The sequence below is a fragment of the Glycine max genome, chromosome 10, assembly GCF_000004515.6.
Source record: "Glycine max cultivar Williams 82 chromosome 10, Glycine_max_v4.0, whole genome shotgun sequence".
NCBI lineage: Eukaryota > Viridiplantae > Streptophyta > Magnoliopsida > Fabales > Fabaceae > Glycine > Glycine max.
In genome coordinates, this window is record NC_038246.2 from 17,823,390 (window position 1) to 17,837,083 (window position 13,694).

General features: G+C 43.3%; 1 non-coding gene across 1 annotated transcript; it reads left to right on the forward strand.

Annotated features, from left to right (window-relative positions):
• Positions 1-11,246: 11,246 nt before the first annotated feature.
• On the forward strand, positions 11,247-11,353 carry LOC112998271 (small nucleolar RNA R71). Its single transcript, XR_003263308.1, has one exon. It is a non-coding gene; the product is annotated as a small nucleolar RNA R71 (small nucleolar RNA).
• Positions 11,354-13,694: the final 2,341 nt, after the last annotated feature.

Consider the following 13,694-nt stretch of genomic DNA (forward strand, 5'->3'; position numbering starts at 1 on the left):
TATAAAACAGTCCCACAATCCCAATCTTACAAAACTATATTCATATGTCATTGGGGCATTTCACCGAGCACTTGGTGGGCGCGTGTTTAGGCATAAATTGCAAGAGAATAGGGGCAATGTGGCATGCCCCATTGCTTCAGAATACAACATAGGCCTAAGGCCATCCCCTACAATCCCTCAACTCTAACAAATCAAGCATAAAAAACCCCAAAACTGCCCCACAAATATGAGCACATTCTCACAATTTAGAGCACCAAAAGATGAACAAAATGCACCAATGGAAAGCTAAAAGCTCATGGATTGAATACTTACTTGTTGGAGTGAGTAGGAATACAAAAAATGAAAGCAAAATGCAACCAAAAGTGGCTTGGGGGAGCAAAAACCGCAAGCTTCGTGAGGTCTCTCTTTTGAATGAGAGGGGGAAGTTTTTTGGGTGCAGAAAACGTTCCCCTCCCTCCTTTTTTATAATCTGGTGCAGGGGTTGCTCGCCCAGGCGAGCTAACCTGCCAAATTTTTTTTTTAGGGAAAACATAGCCATGGCCCCCCTACTTAAGTTAGATCAGGCATCCATTACTATTTTAAACAAACAATAGTAATAATTACTGTAAATTCAAAGGATACTGGGCTACCTTGCAGCGACGTTTTCTGCTTGTCCAGCACCGGGAAGGGACGACGATCTGTCGGTCGTGACCCTATCCTCCATTTGCATTCGTCCCTAAGTACCTGAAAGTAGGAAACAAACAATGCGCGACAAATCGTGACCGGGTCATCGTCTTACCTTGGTTGATTTTTGTCGTCAACTTTGTCTTGACTTCTGACCGTGGCCTAAGACGATTCTGCCCCTGTTATCACAAAATATGCATGTGTATGTGCATGCATGAATGTTTTCAATGCAATGATCTTCTTAGTGAAAACTGGTTAGGTTCAGTTTTAATTAAGCGCTTGGGGAACCCCATGAACTGAGCGAAAATGACTCGGGTTATTACAAACTAACACAAGGTTTAAAACCAAAGTGAGGACTGAAGCCTCAACCCATGTTCTCTTCATTTAAAGCAACGTGACGAGATAATTACAGCGGATGGGAATCCCGGGAGGAAACCAAGAAGAACAAAAACTCAGAAATAAAAGAACATGCAACGATGCCCTCAATTGCCCCAGACTTCAAGCGTAATATCGTTTAATGACATCAGAGTTCACGGGCGAGGGTAGCTCCTCGCCATCCATGTTGGTGAGTATCAGAGCACCCCCAGAAAAGCCTTTTTCACAACGAAAGGTCCTTCGTAATTCGGGGCCCACTTCCCTTGATTATCCTTAACAGCGTGGGATATCTTTTTCAGCACAAGGTCCCCCTCGTTGAACTTGCGCGGGCGTACCTTCTTGTCGAACGCGTTCTTTATCCTTTGTTGATATAGGCGCCCATGGCTCATTGCCGTCAAACGCTTACCTTCAATAAGGTTGAGTTGGTCGTAGCGTGCTTGAGCCCAGTCTGACTCTTCTAGGCCTGATTCCGCTATTATCTTATGGGAAGGGACCTCTACCTCAAATGGGAGTACCGCTTCCATCCCATAAACCAAGGAATACGCGCCCCAGTAGAAGTTCGTACCGAGGTTCTATATCCATGCAGGGCGAAAGGCAACATCTCATGCCAATCTTTGTATGACACGGTCATCTTCTGAACGATCTTCTTAATATTCTTATTTGTAGCCTCTACAGCCCCATTCATATTTGGCCGATAAGGGGTGGAGTTATGATGTTGGATCTTGAAATACTCGCACATTTCCTGCATCATTTTGTTGTTCAGATTGGTGCCATTGTCAGTAATGATCTTCCTAGGGAGTCCGTATCGACAAATCAGTTCCCTCTTTATGAATCTGACCACCACACTTCTCGTGACATTGGTATAAGAGGCCGCTTCGACCCATTTGGTGAAGTAATCTACCGCCACAAGAATGAAACGATGACCATTCGAAGTTTTGGGTTTGATGGCCCCAATGACGTCTATCCCCCACATGGAAAAAGGCCAAGGGGAGGACATAACATTCAAAGGATGTGGCGGAACATTGACATTGTCCGCGTATGCTTGACATTTATGACATTTCCTCACATGGGCGCAGCAATCGCTCTCTATAGTGAGCCAGTAATAATCGGCCCTAAGGATCTTCCTGGCCATAACATGCCCATTGGCATGTGTCGTAAATGAACCCCCGTGGATTTCCTCAATCATGAAGTTCGCCTCTTTGGCATCTACGCATCGTAGGAGGGTCATGTCGTGGTTTTGTTTGTACAGGATGGTACCACTCACAAAGTTCGCACTTTGCCGTCCTTTTTTGGGACCGGGACAATGTTGGCCACCCACTCCGGTATCGAGCTACAGCTAAGAAACCCGCATCGAACTGCTTTCTTACTTCTTCTTTGATCTTTAAAGACATTTCGGGTCTCATCCTTCGTAGCTTTTGCTTAACTAGGGAAGACCCAGGATTCAATGGCAACTTATGCTGCACAATGTCGGAGTCCATACCGGGCATGTCTTGGTAGGACCACGCAAAGACGTCTTGATATTCTTCAAGAAGGGTTATCAAGCCTTGGCGGATAGGTGCAGTCATACCGGTTCCTACTTTTACTTCTTTCTTTCCCTTTCCGGTCCTTAAGTTTACCAGTTCGGTTTCCTCTTGGTGAGGCTTCATTTCGCGTTCTTCCTGAGCGATCAACCTCTGCAACTCCGGTGAAAGGACGTCCTCTTCCTCTTCTTTGTTTATTGTTTGGCTCACATCTTGGTCAAAATCGATTGTCCAACCCTCGTCATTAGGATCCTCAAAGAATCGACCCTCACATCTATACCAATCAAGACAAAAGAAACAAAAACATGCAAAACGATATAAGAAAAGATGGAACTGCAAGAACAGATGAAACAAGATCTCTTTGTTTATTTAATAAGGTAGGTTTCACAAAACAAAAGAGAAAGGAATCTATAGCCTCTAATTACATTGAATCAGTGGTATAGACCTCTGACTGGCTTATCACGCGCCAGTTCCCCATTGGGGAATCGGGATGGCATGGCCGCACGAAACTTGGCGGGTCTTGAGGGCACTCCTCTCCTATTGCTGCCACCTCTTCCTCAGGCATTATTCCAGCACAGATGAAACACTGGCTAACATGGTCGGGCCATGCCCTATCCGCCTGAAATCTTGATGGCGCATTCCTCCTTCTTGGCATCCCGGGTTCATCCAACCCATATTTGTACGGGTTTCCCCTAATATCGACCACGTCGGCATTCCCGAGGCTGTCCTTGCCCAGACCCATTCCGGGCTCATATCCGTGCTTGAGCATCACCCGTGCCACCATTATGGCCGCATTAGAGAGAGAAGGTAGCAGCGGGCTCGTCTCCACAGAGGCACAACTCACCACCTCGAAGGATTGGAAACCTGTTTCCAAAGATTCTTCCGCTGCTTCTACATATGGTGCGGAGGAGGGGCAGCTCACCAACATATTCTCTTCGCCTGACACTATCACCAAAAGTCCACCGACCGCGAACTTCAATTTCTGGTGAAGCGTCAAAGGGACCACTCCCAACGCATGAATCCAAGGTCTCCCCAAGAGGCAGCTGTAGGCGGGATTTATGTCCATCACTTGAAAAACCACATTGCAAGTGTGGGGGCCTATCTGAATGGGGATGTCGATTTCCCCCATCACTTCCCGCTGAGTACCGTCGAAGGCTCGTACCACCATCGAACTTGGTTTTAAACGTGACACACTAAAAAGAAGCTTCTCCAAGGTGGTCTTTGGCATCACATTTAAACTTGAACCATTGTCGATGAGTACCTTCGCGACGACATGGTCCATACATCTGACTGACACATGTAGAGCCTTGTTGTGCCCTCTCCCCTCAATGGGAATCTCTTCTTCCGAAAACGCGATATAATTATTGGTGGTTATATGATTAACTATGCCTTCAAAACCCTCAACTGAGATGTCTTGTGCTACGTGGGCTTCGTTGAGGACTTTTATCAATAGTGCACGATGAGGCTCGGAGTTTATGAGCAATTCGAGCAAAGAGATTATCGCCGGAGTTTTATTCAGTTGCTCAACTACTTTAAACTCGCTTTGTTGGATGAGACGAAGGAACTCATGAGCCTCTTCCAAAGTCACTGTCTTTCCTTGAAGACCTTCTTTCTTCTTAGCTTCCTTTACCACCGGAGGATCTACTTCTTTTGAGGGGGTGGCTACATCTGTGGGCTCTTGGACCATGGGCGCTTTCCCCTTGGAGGGCAATTCTGCCGAGTGAGGGGGAGCGAACACCCGGCCACTGCCGGTTATGCCACTGAGGCCGGTGATGTTGGTCACCTTGGCTGACAAAGAGTCAACTTTGGTTGCAACTCTTTCTCCAAAAGCGGGAGGGCTATACTTCCACGGAAAGGCCTTATTGCTTCGATATGCAAACGGCGTCGGCTTGGGCGTTGTGCGGGGGTACATGGGCGTGGAGCCGGTCCCTTTTCTAGTGAAACATATCACTAGGGCTTTGGGGGTTCGGGGAACCTTCTTTTCTTCCGACTGCATGCAAATCTGTGGTTCTTCCCTCCCTCCTTTGGACACTTCAAGCTGCCCCCAGTCCATGAGCCGCTGAAGCAATTCTTCCACCGCGGGACAGGTTTCCATGTCGTGCGACTCCCCGAGGTGAAACAAACATTCGTCCCTTTCGTCTCCGCCACGGGAGACCATGCATGCCGCTTGCAGCGACTGGTAGATGAAGCGTCTAGATAGCCACATCTTCTAATCTCTTTGCCCCCGACGGCCCATGCTCTTCAATGACGTTTACGCTAGCCCCTCCATGACTAGCTAGTGGGTTGGTTTTAACATTGGGGCCCTCCTCTTGGAATGATAGCCAACCGGCATTAATTAGGTGTTGCACCTTATATTTGAACGGCAGGCAGGAGTCAATGTTGTGTCTGGGGGCTCCACTATGGCATGCACACTTGGCATCCGAGTTGTACCACTAGGGGTATGGTGGCTGGAAGACCTTTTTGGGTATGGCCACCACCAAATGATTTTCCAACAATGAAGGCCACAACTCGGAGTATGCCATGGGAATAGGAGAGAAATCATCTCTCGGGGGGGTGCGTCGTGCATTATTATAGCTCGCGCCAGGGGTTGTATTATTGACTGGCCGGGGAGTGGCTGGAGTTGTGTGTTGGGTAGGCGTTCTTTCAGCTGCGGGTGGTCCTTTCACTTGAGTTGGGAGGGAGCTCCCGGCTCGGATTGAAAAGTTCGGGGGGTTGGGTTGTGTCGCAACATGCCCTTTTACGGGCGAGCGAGGCGAGACTCACGGGTGTGCTTTCCAAAGGAGGAAAGATGCGCGGAGTCGCCACCAATGTTTATTTGTGGAAAATGTCAGAAAAAACTGAAGGAAACCAGTCAAAACGAAAATTCTAAGTTCGGGAGTTGTATTTACGTTTGTGGAAGATATTAGCACCTCTCACGTTTGTCTTAAAGGACAACAGCCTATTTTTTAGAATTGTGAAATTGTGTTATCTTAACTTTTATTGCCTTTTTTATTTTTGAGGTCGACAAAAGCGGGGCTCTTGCTCCTACGTACCCTCCATCGAAGAGGAAATCAGACCTACGTAATTGTTTTTTAAGGGTGAATCAAACGATTCTTTTTACTTGGAAGGTGATCATTTTAAGGCGTAGGACCTTAAAAATGATCCTTTTTACTTGGTAAGAAAAACTGAGGTATTGAATCTTAAAATCCTTTTTAGTGATTTTTTTGTGGACGAGCTTGACTTTGCGGGTTGATTTTAGCCTTAGTTTCACTTTAGTTATTAGTCAATTCAATTAAGAACGAGAAATCCCAAAGACAAACGTCCGATTGATTTTTCCTCTTTATTTTACTAAAAGGTATTTTTCGATTATTATATTATTATTTTACCTCTTTTTTGATTTCCAACGTGGTTACGACACGACCGAACGGTCGGAATTCATTTTAACTGAAATTAACGGATATTACAACTCAAATGATCGGTGGAAATTTATTTTATTTTTTGATTAGGCGAGAAAACGGCTTAAATGATCGGTTAAAGCTCGTTAAAAAAACGGAAGAAAAGAAACCGAAATTGAACGAAATAAAAATGAAAGCCAAGAAACAATAAATGAATTAAAAATTTTGGATTTGGAAACTTACGTGTTGAAGAACGAAGAATGGATGAAGAACGGTGAATAACGGAGAAGAACAGAGGAAAACTTTCACGGATTTGCTTACGGAAACATCTCGGAAGTGTTACGGAAGCACCTCGGCTTGGATTTTCTTCACGGAAACGATTTTTTTCACCCAAAACAGCTAAAATACATCACCAGGGGGATCCGGGACCCTTAGAACATCCCCCTTCAGCCTATTTATAGGAAAAAGGGGGAGGAGGTTGCCGCCCAGCTCGCCCAGGTGAGCTAGGTTGCTTCCTCCAGAAGCAATCCAGCTACGAAAATACTCTGGAAGGCCCAATTTCAAAATTTCAAAATTGTTATTTGCACCCCCTCATTTTTGATAAGTTCACCCCCTTCTTTCATAATTTACGGAAAAGTAACGAAAGCCTGTAGGACATGATTTTCTTCTTTTTTCTCTTCCTTCTCACCCATATTAAGTGAAATATGCTTATTTAGGGTTATGGGAATTTTACGGAAGCATTACGGGTGTCCCGGAAGCCCATTTTTTAACAAAACGGGGGAGGTGGTTGCCACCTAGCTTGCCCAGGCGAGCTCAGCTCGCCCAGGCGAGCTCAGCTCGCCCAGGCGAGCTTGGTTGCTCCACCTTAAGCAAGAAATTGCCCAGAAACCTCTAGAAGGGCCCAGATTCAAAAATTACTATTTGTACCCCCCATTTTACTAAATACACCCCCTTTACTTTTTTTGGTGATTCTTTTTCCGTAACGTTACAAAACTTTACAAATTTCGTAACGATACTTATTTTCTTTCCGTAAGGTTACGGAACCTTACGGATCATGTATTTACTCTTTTTTAACTTTTGAAGAAGTTACGGAAACTCACGGATTGTGTAACAGTATTTCCTTTTGATTTCCGCCACATTACGGAATTTCACGGATCGCGTAACCATGCTTCCTATTGATTTCTGGCGCGTCTCGGGACTTCACATATTGTGCAACAAAGGGTGCTAAGTACTTCGAAGCGGTCAATCAAAGGTTGCATGCCATCAAGCAATAGTCCCCGGATGAAATTAGGGTATGACAATTGCCCCTCTTTACTTACCTTTTATCGGAGATAAGAGGAAAGTAAAGATAAAAGCACTGATTTTGTCCGTCTTTGCCCTTTCCGTTATTAATCTATACCGACTCTCGTCTCTACTTCTTCTCTTTTCTGCACAATACAAAACAAAATACAAACAACAACAAAAAACCACATTTCCCAGTCACCGGAGGCTCTGCACTTGACGGTGGAGGACACATGAACAACGCTAGGCAATCAATTCATGGGTCTCCGAATAAAAGTGGAGAATGGAGAATTGGCGAACAACGCAAGGCAATCAATTCGCGGGGCTCCAGACTCGTTGGTGGAGGATGCATGAACCACAATCAATTCATGGGGCTCCAAATAAAAGTGGAGAATGGAGAATTGGCGAACAGCGCTAGGCAATCAATTCGCGGGGCTCCAGACTCGTTGGTGGAGGATGCATGAACCACAATCAATTCATGGGGCTCCAAATAAAAGTGGAGAATGGAGAATTAGCGAACAGCGCTAGGCAATAAATTCGCGGGGCTCCAGACTCGTTGGTGGAGGATGCATGAACGAAAATCAATTCATGGGGCTCCGAATAAAAGTGGAGAATGGAGAATTAGCGAACAGCGCTAGGCAATCAATTCACGGGGCTCCAGACTCATTGGTGGAGGATGCATGAACGACAATCAATTAATGGGGCTCCGAATAAAGGTGGAGAATGGAGAATTGGCGAACAACGCTAGGCAATCAATTCGCGGGGCTCCAGACTCATTGGTGGAGGATGCATGAACGACAATCAATTCATGGGGCTCCGAATAAAAGTGGAGAATAGAGAATTGGCGAACAACGCTAGGCATTCAATTCGCGCGGCTCCAGACTCGATGGTTGACGATGCATGAACGACAATCAATTCATGGGGCTCCGAATAAAAGTGGAGAATGGAGAATTGGCGAACAGCTCTAGGCATTCAATTCGCGGGGCTCCAGACTCGTTGGTGGAGGATGCATGAACGACAATCAATTCATGGGGCTCCAAATAAAAGTGAAGAATGGAGAATTGGAGAACAACGCTAGGCATTCAATTCGCGGGGCTCCAGACTCGTTGGTAGAGGACACATGAACTGCGCTAGGCAATCAATTCATGGGTCTCCGAAAAAGATTTGTGGGCAGGACCGAATGGTCCACCGGGTTTTTTCCACCTAAAAAGGCAAACATGATTTTTGCAAAGAAAAATAAATCATTCACGAGAGCACCATATCTTAGAGAAACAATATACTCATGCCAAGGGTAATCTTCCTTGTAACTGAAAATGAAGGGCAAGATGTCAACATTTAGCTTTTAAATGAACATTCAGGGGAAACATCGGGTTAAGCTGAAACTGGGAATAATTCACTCATAGTGTATAAAAACTCACACAGGCAAGTGTTTTACCCTAACCCCAAACCATAACTGCACCATGACTTTATTTTGCACATGATTTCCTATCGAATCAAAGATCACACGTGTGATCACGGATCAATAGGATTTTCTCGACGATAGTGTTTTTGGAGAGGAAGCCGGGTGTTTCGGTCTTTTCCTCTTTGTTTATGTGGGGTAGGATATCGCCAGTCGAGAATGACTTTGAATGGAAATCCGAAAGGAAGAACCACCAAAAAAATGGGTTTTCCTTTGCCGACAGTCACTTACCTTGATGAAAATTTATCTGGTCTGAAGATTTTCTATTCTCTTTCTTTCATTGATCGGAAATTACTCTGTTTTCCTCCGATCTTTTCCTTTTTACTTTCTTCCGATCTTTGATCAGGAATCTTTCTTTTCATTTCTTTTCATTTTTTTCTTTTCTTTCCTTTCATTTCTTCCTTTTCTTTCTTTTCATTTCTCCCTCTCCATTTCTTTCTTTGGGAAATCGGGTTTTAGCCTTCGTTATTTGCTCTCCCTTGAGGAGATTCCGCTATCCTTTGCTTCGGGGGAAAGGATGAGGATTCTTTTTATAGGCCAAGGTTCAAAGTAGTCTAAGGTTGTGTCTCAACGGGGTCTTTTATCGTGGGAGCCCGATTTTGATATCCGGGGCAAAACAAATTCGTGGGTCAAGGTGTCGGTCTCGGGTTGAACTTCCATATTATTTCCACAAGGCACGCACAACAATGATGATTTGGAAACAACGTGCAAAATTAGTCATGGCCACAGCCAGGTGGGCACTCAAGCATCCCGTTTATGGCATTGTGATACTACGGTTGGGAATTTACCCAAACAGACCCAACGTTTCCAAATTATGTTCTTTCATCAGTTCAATTATTTCAGCACGAAATACAGAAAGATCTTCAGATGGGTATTTCATAGCATCCGAAATATTAAAATGAACAGTTATATCACCAAACTCCATGGATAGTGTGCCTGCATATACATCTATCTTAGTACTAGCAGTTTTCATAAAGGGTCTGCCTAGAATGATGGGAACTGATCCTTGAGAAAACCCATCCTCCATATTCAAAATATAAAAATCAACAGGGAAAATCAGTTTACCAACTCTAACTAAGACATCTTCTATGAAACCAACAAGATAGGAAACACTTCTATTAGCTAAATGAATTACCACATCAGTTGACTGCAAGGGACCTAGAGATAGAGAATTAAAAATAGACAGAGGCATAACACTAACAAAAGCTCCTAAATCTAGCATGGCATTGTCAAACTTACTATTCCCTATAATACAAGGTATGCTGAATGTACCTGGATCTTTACATTTTTTAGGTATTTGGGGAACAGATTTACCAATCAATGCGGAGACATTTATGCCCATGCTAATTCGTTCACTTCCTTTAAGCTTCCGCTTATTAGTGCACAGCTCCTTCAAGAATTTAGCATATCTTGGAATTTGCTTTATTGCATCCAGCAGAGGTATGTTTACCTCTACTTTTCTAAATGTTTCCAAGATCTCTTTCTCTGCCTCTTCCATTTTTTTGTTGGAAACTGCTTTTGGAGGGAATGGAAGAGGAGGGATGTGCTGCTTCTGCAAATCAGAATTACCAGTGGAAGATTCACCTGCACAAAAATTGTTAGGTAAATTTTTGTCATCACCTTTTTCTGGAGTAGAGTGAAGTTTAGCAGGTTCATTTGCAGATGAGGAAGGTGCTACGGGTTGAGGTCCTTGACACTGTTTTCCTGACCTCAATGAAATGGCACTGACATTTTTGGGATTTTGGACAGATTGAGAAGGCAGCTTGTACGAATTCTGGGACTGTTGTTGATTTAATTGTGTAGCCAATTGTCCCATCTGATTGGTTAAGCTATGAAATGGAAGCTCTGATCTCTTGTTGAAATTGCATGTTCTGAATGGTCATTTGCCTCACAAGTTCTTCGAGGGAAGGTTGTGGAGGAGCCTCAACTGTTGGCTGTTTCTGGGGCTGTTGCTGTTGTTGGATTGGTGGAGAAATGTATGGTATGCTTGGGCCAACAACATTTTTGAAGGAAGGAGCAGGCTGCTGTTGTTGTTGCTGAGGGCTAGACCATCTGAGATTAGGGTGATTCCTCCATCCAGGGTTGTATCTGTTGCTGAAGAGGTCATAATTGTTCTGTTGTGGTTGATTTTGCTGCTGAGGTTGAGGAGGTCTATTGTAAATGTTTGCAACATAAGCTTCGGGCTGCTCATTTGCTCCAGGTTGCTACATGGAAGGGCAAAGGTCTGTATGGTGGTCTGCAGAGGAGCACAAACCACAGACTCTTGCGACAGGTACAAATTTCTGATTCAAGGCCAGCTGGGTTACCAAGTTAACCAATGCATCTAGTTTTCCTTCAAGCTTCTTAGTTTCAGATGATGCAGATGAGTTTGTAGTCACCTCATGCACTCCTCTAATGACTATAGCATCATTTTTGGCGCTAAACTGCTGGGAGTTGGAAGCCATCTTCTCAATTAAATTTTTGGCTTCAGCAGGAGTCATGTCTCCAAGGGCTCCACCAGTGGCAGCATCTATCATACTTCTCTCCATATTACTGAGTCCTTCATAAAAATATTGGAGAAGAAGCTGCTCCGAAATCTGATGGTGAGGGCAGCTGGCACATAGTTTTTTAAATCTCTCCCAGTATTCATACAGGCTCTCTCCATTGAGTTGTCTAATACCTGAGATATCCTTCTTGATGGTTGTGGTTCTGGAAGCAGGGAAAAAATTTTCTAAGAATACTCTCTTAAGGTCATCCCAGCTCGTGATGGACCTTGGAGCAAGGTAATACAGCCAGTCCTTTGCCACTCCCTCTAAAGAATGAGGAAAAGCCTTCAGAAATATGTGATCCTCTTGGACATCTGGGGGTTTCATGGTGGAGCAAACAATATGAAATTCTTTCAAATGTTTGTGCGGGTCTTCACCTGCAAGGCCATGAAACTTTGGAAGCAAATGGATCAGTCCAGTTTTAAGAACATATGGGACATCCTCATCAGGGTATTGGATGCACAAGCTTTCGTAGGTGAAATCAAGTGCAGCCATTTCCCTTAGAGTCCTCTCACGGGGTGGAGGTTGTGCCATGTTCTCAGAATGTTCAAAATCAGAATGCTCTGAATGAGAATGCTCAAAATTATAATGCTCAAAATCAAGATGTTCAAAATGACCAATAACAAAATGCACAGATTCACCAGTAATGGAATGCTCAGGATGATCAAAAGGTATAAAATGATGCCTAACTAATCTATTCAATGTCCTATCTATCTCAGGATCAAAGGGTTATAAGTCAGATGGATTACCTCTAGTCATACACTACATTCAGCATGCACAACTAGTTGCCTTGTCATGTAAATAAAGGTGTAGGTTTGAACTACAGCTACCCTCAAATGATATCCAAATTACTTGAAATTTTGTGAAAAACCTTATAAAATGATGAGAAGATAACACAAAAAATTTCAGGCAAAAATTCAAAGTCTAACTATGGAAGCTAAAAATGGTAGGTTAAGAAAAATAAGTGAATAAAACTTGAAAAATAAAAAAACGTTTGACAGAATCACTATTTTTGGATGATGGAGACCTCAGCCGGCCTATGCCATGGCGTAGGAAATTTTTTTCTACCCCAAATGCATATATAATAATTGCGATTCTGATAACCGGAGCAAAAGTTATGGCCGTTTGAAGTTTTGACAAACACAAAATTTGCTACTTTTTTGGAACCTTCAAATCTGACCAAACTAAAGGCTCTAGCTATTTTTCCCACAAAATATGGATTGAAAGAAGCTACCACAAAAAAATTCAGCCAAAAATAACAACCCTAGCTACTGAAACAAAAAATCCCAAATAATTCAGCATGGGTGGTCACTAAAATCCGTCGCTACATGATTTCTACTACTACTCTATTTTGCCGCAAGCAAAAGTGGTCGCTAAGTCTGTCGCAAAACACCCAAGACTGAAACAGGGGAAGCGCTTAATAGGAAAACTAAAACAGAACACACACTAAACAAAATACCAGGACACTAAACAACACTAACACACATACTAACACAATACTAACAATTAAACATAAAACACGAAAGACTTAAACACTAACACGACACTAGCTATTATGAACCTTTGGACATTGCTCCCCGGCAACGGCGCCAAATTTGATCGAGGCCGTACCCGAATCAAATAAACATGAAAATGCAGTAACTAGGAAGTGATCCTAGGTCGTTTCCCAACGAGCAATGATAAACCAAATGTTCATAATACACTTGCAATAACAGTAGCGATTGGGGGGTGTTTGTTTGTTTTGTGATTTAAAGGACAGAACAAGTAAACTGGAATACGAAACTACTAATATTAAAAATGGGTTGTTTCCTCTGATTCAGAAGCCATTCTCCTATCCTGGGTTATGGAGAATTCGTCCCTAACAGTTAACCACTTAATATAACCCTATTTCAATTTACTAAGCAAAAATCAACTTAGGGTTGTCAATACGTGATTAGGAAACACATACACCAGTTAGCCCTTCGTCCATTAAGCATGAACGCAAGTTAGGCTCAGAGGCAATTAATCGAACACGAAGCGTGCACTGATTAACTGGTGAAGGGGAAACTGCCAGGAAGCCACATTATAAACGAAACCTCAAAGAGAGTTGGACTTCGTCCTCAAAAGGAAACAACACCAGAAAATCTAGCCTTCCATAGATTCAAACAGAAAACGCAAATGAAACTAAAAGCAGAAACGTAAATGAAGCAGAAATGTAAATGAAAGTAGAAGAAGAAACAAGAACGAAATTGTTATTAGAAGCAGAAAATGGAAAATTGCATTAAGAACGAAACGGTAGCATTCAAGCAGAAAAACGTAAAAACCCTAAACAAAACTCTAAACAAAACTCCTTGCATGAATCCCAAGGCTGCTATTTAAAAAGAGTCACTCAAAGTCACTGGGCCCTATGACAATACTCTGGCCCAAAATGAAATAAACACTGAACCACATAAAACAAAATTGCGAAATTTCCTAATTAGAAATTAACTAAGGTAAGCGCTGCTTTATTTGCCCTCTT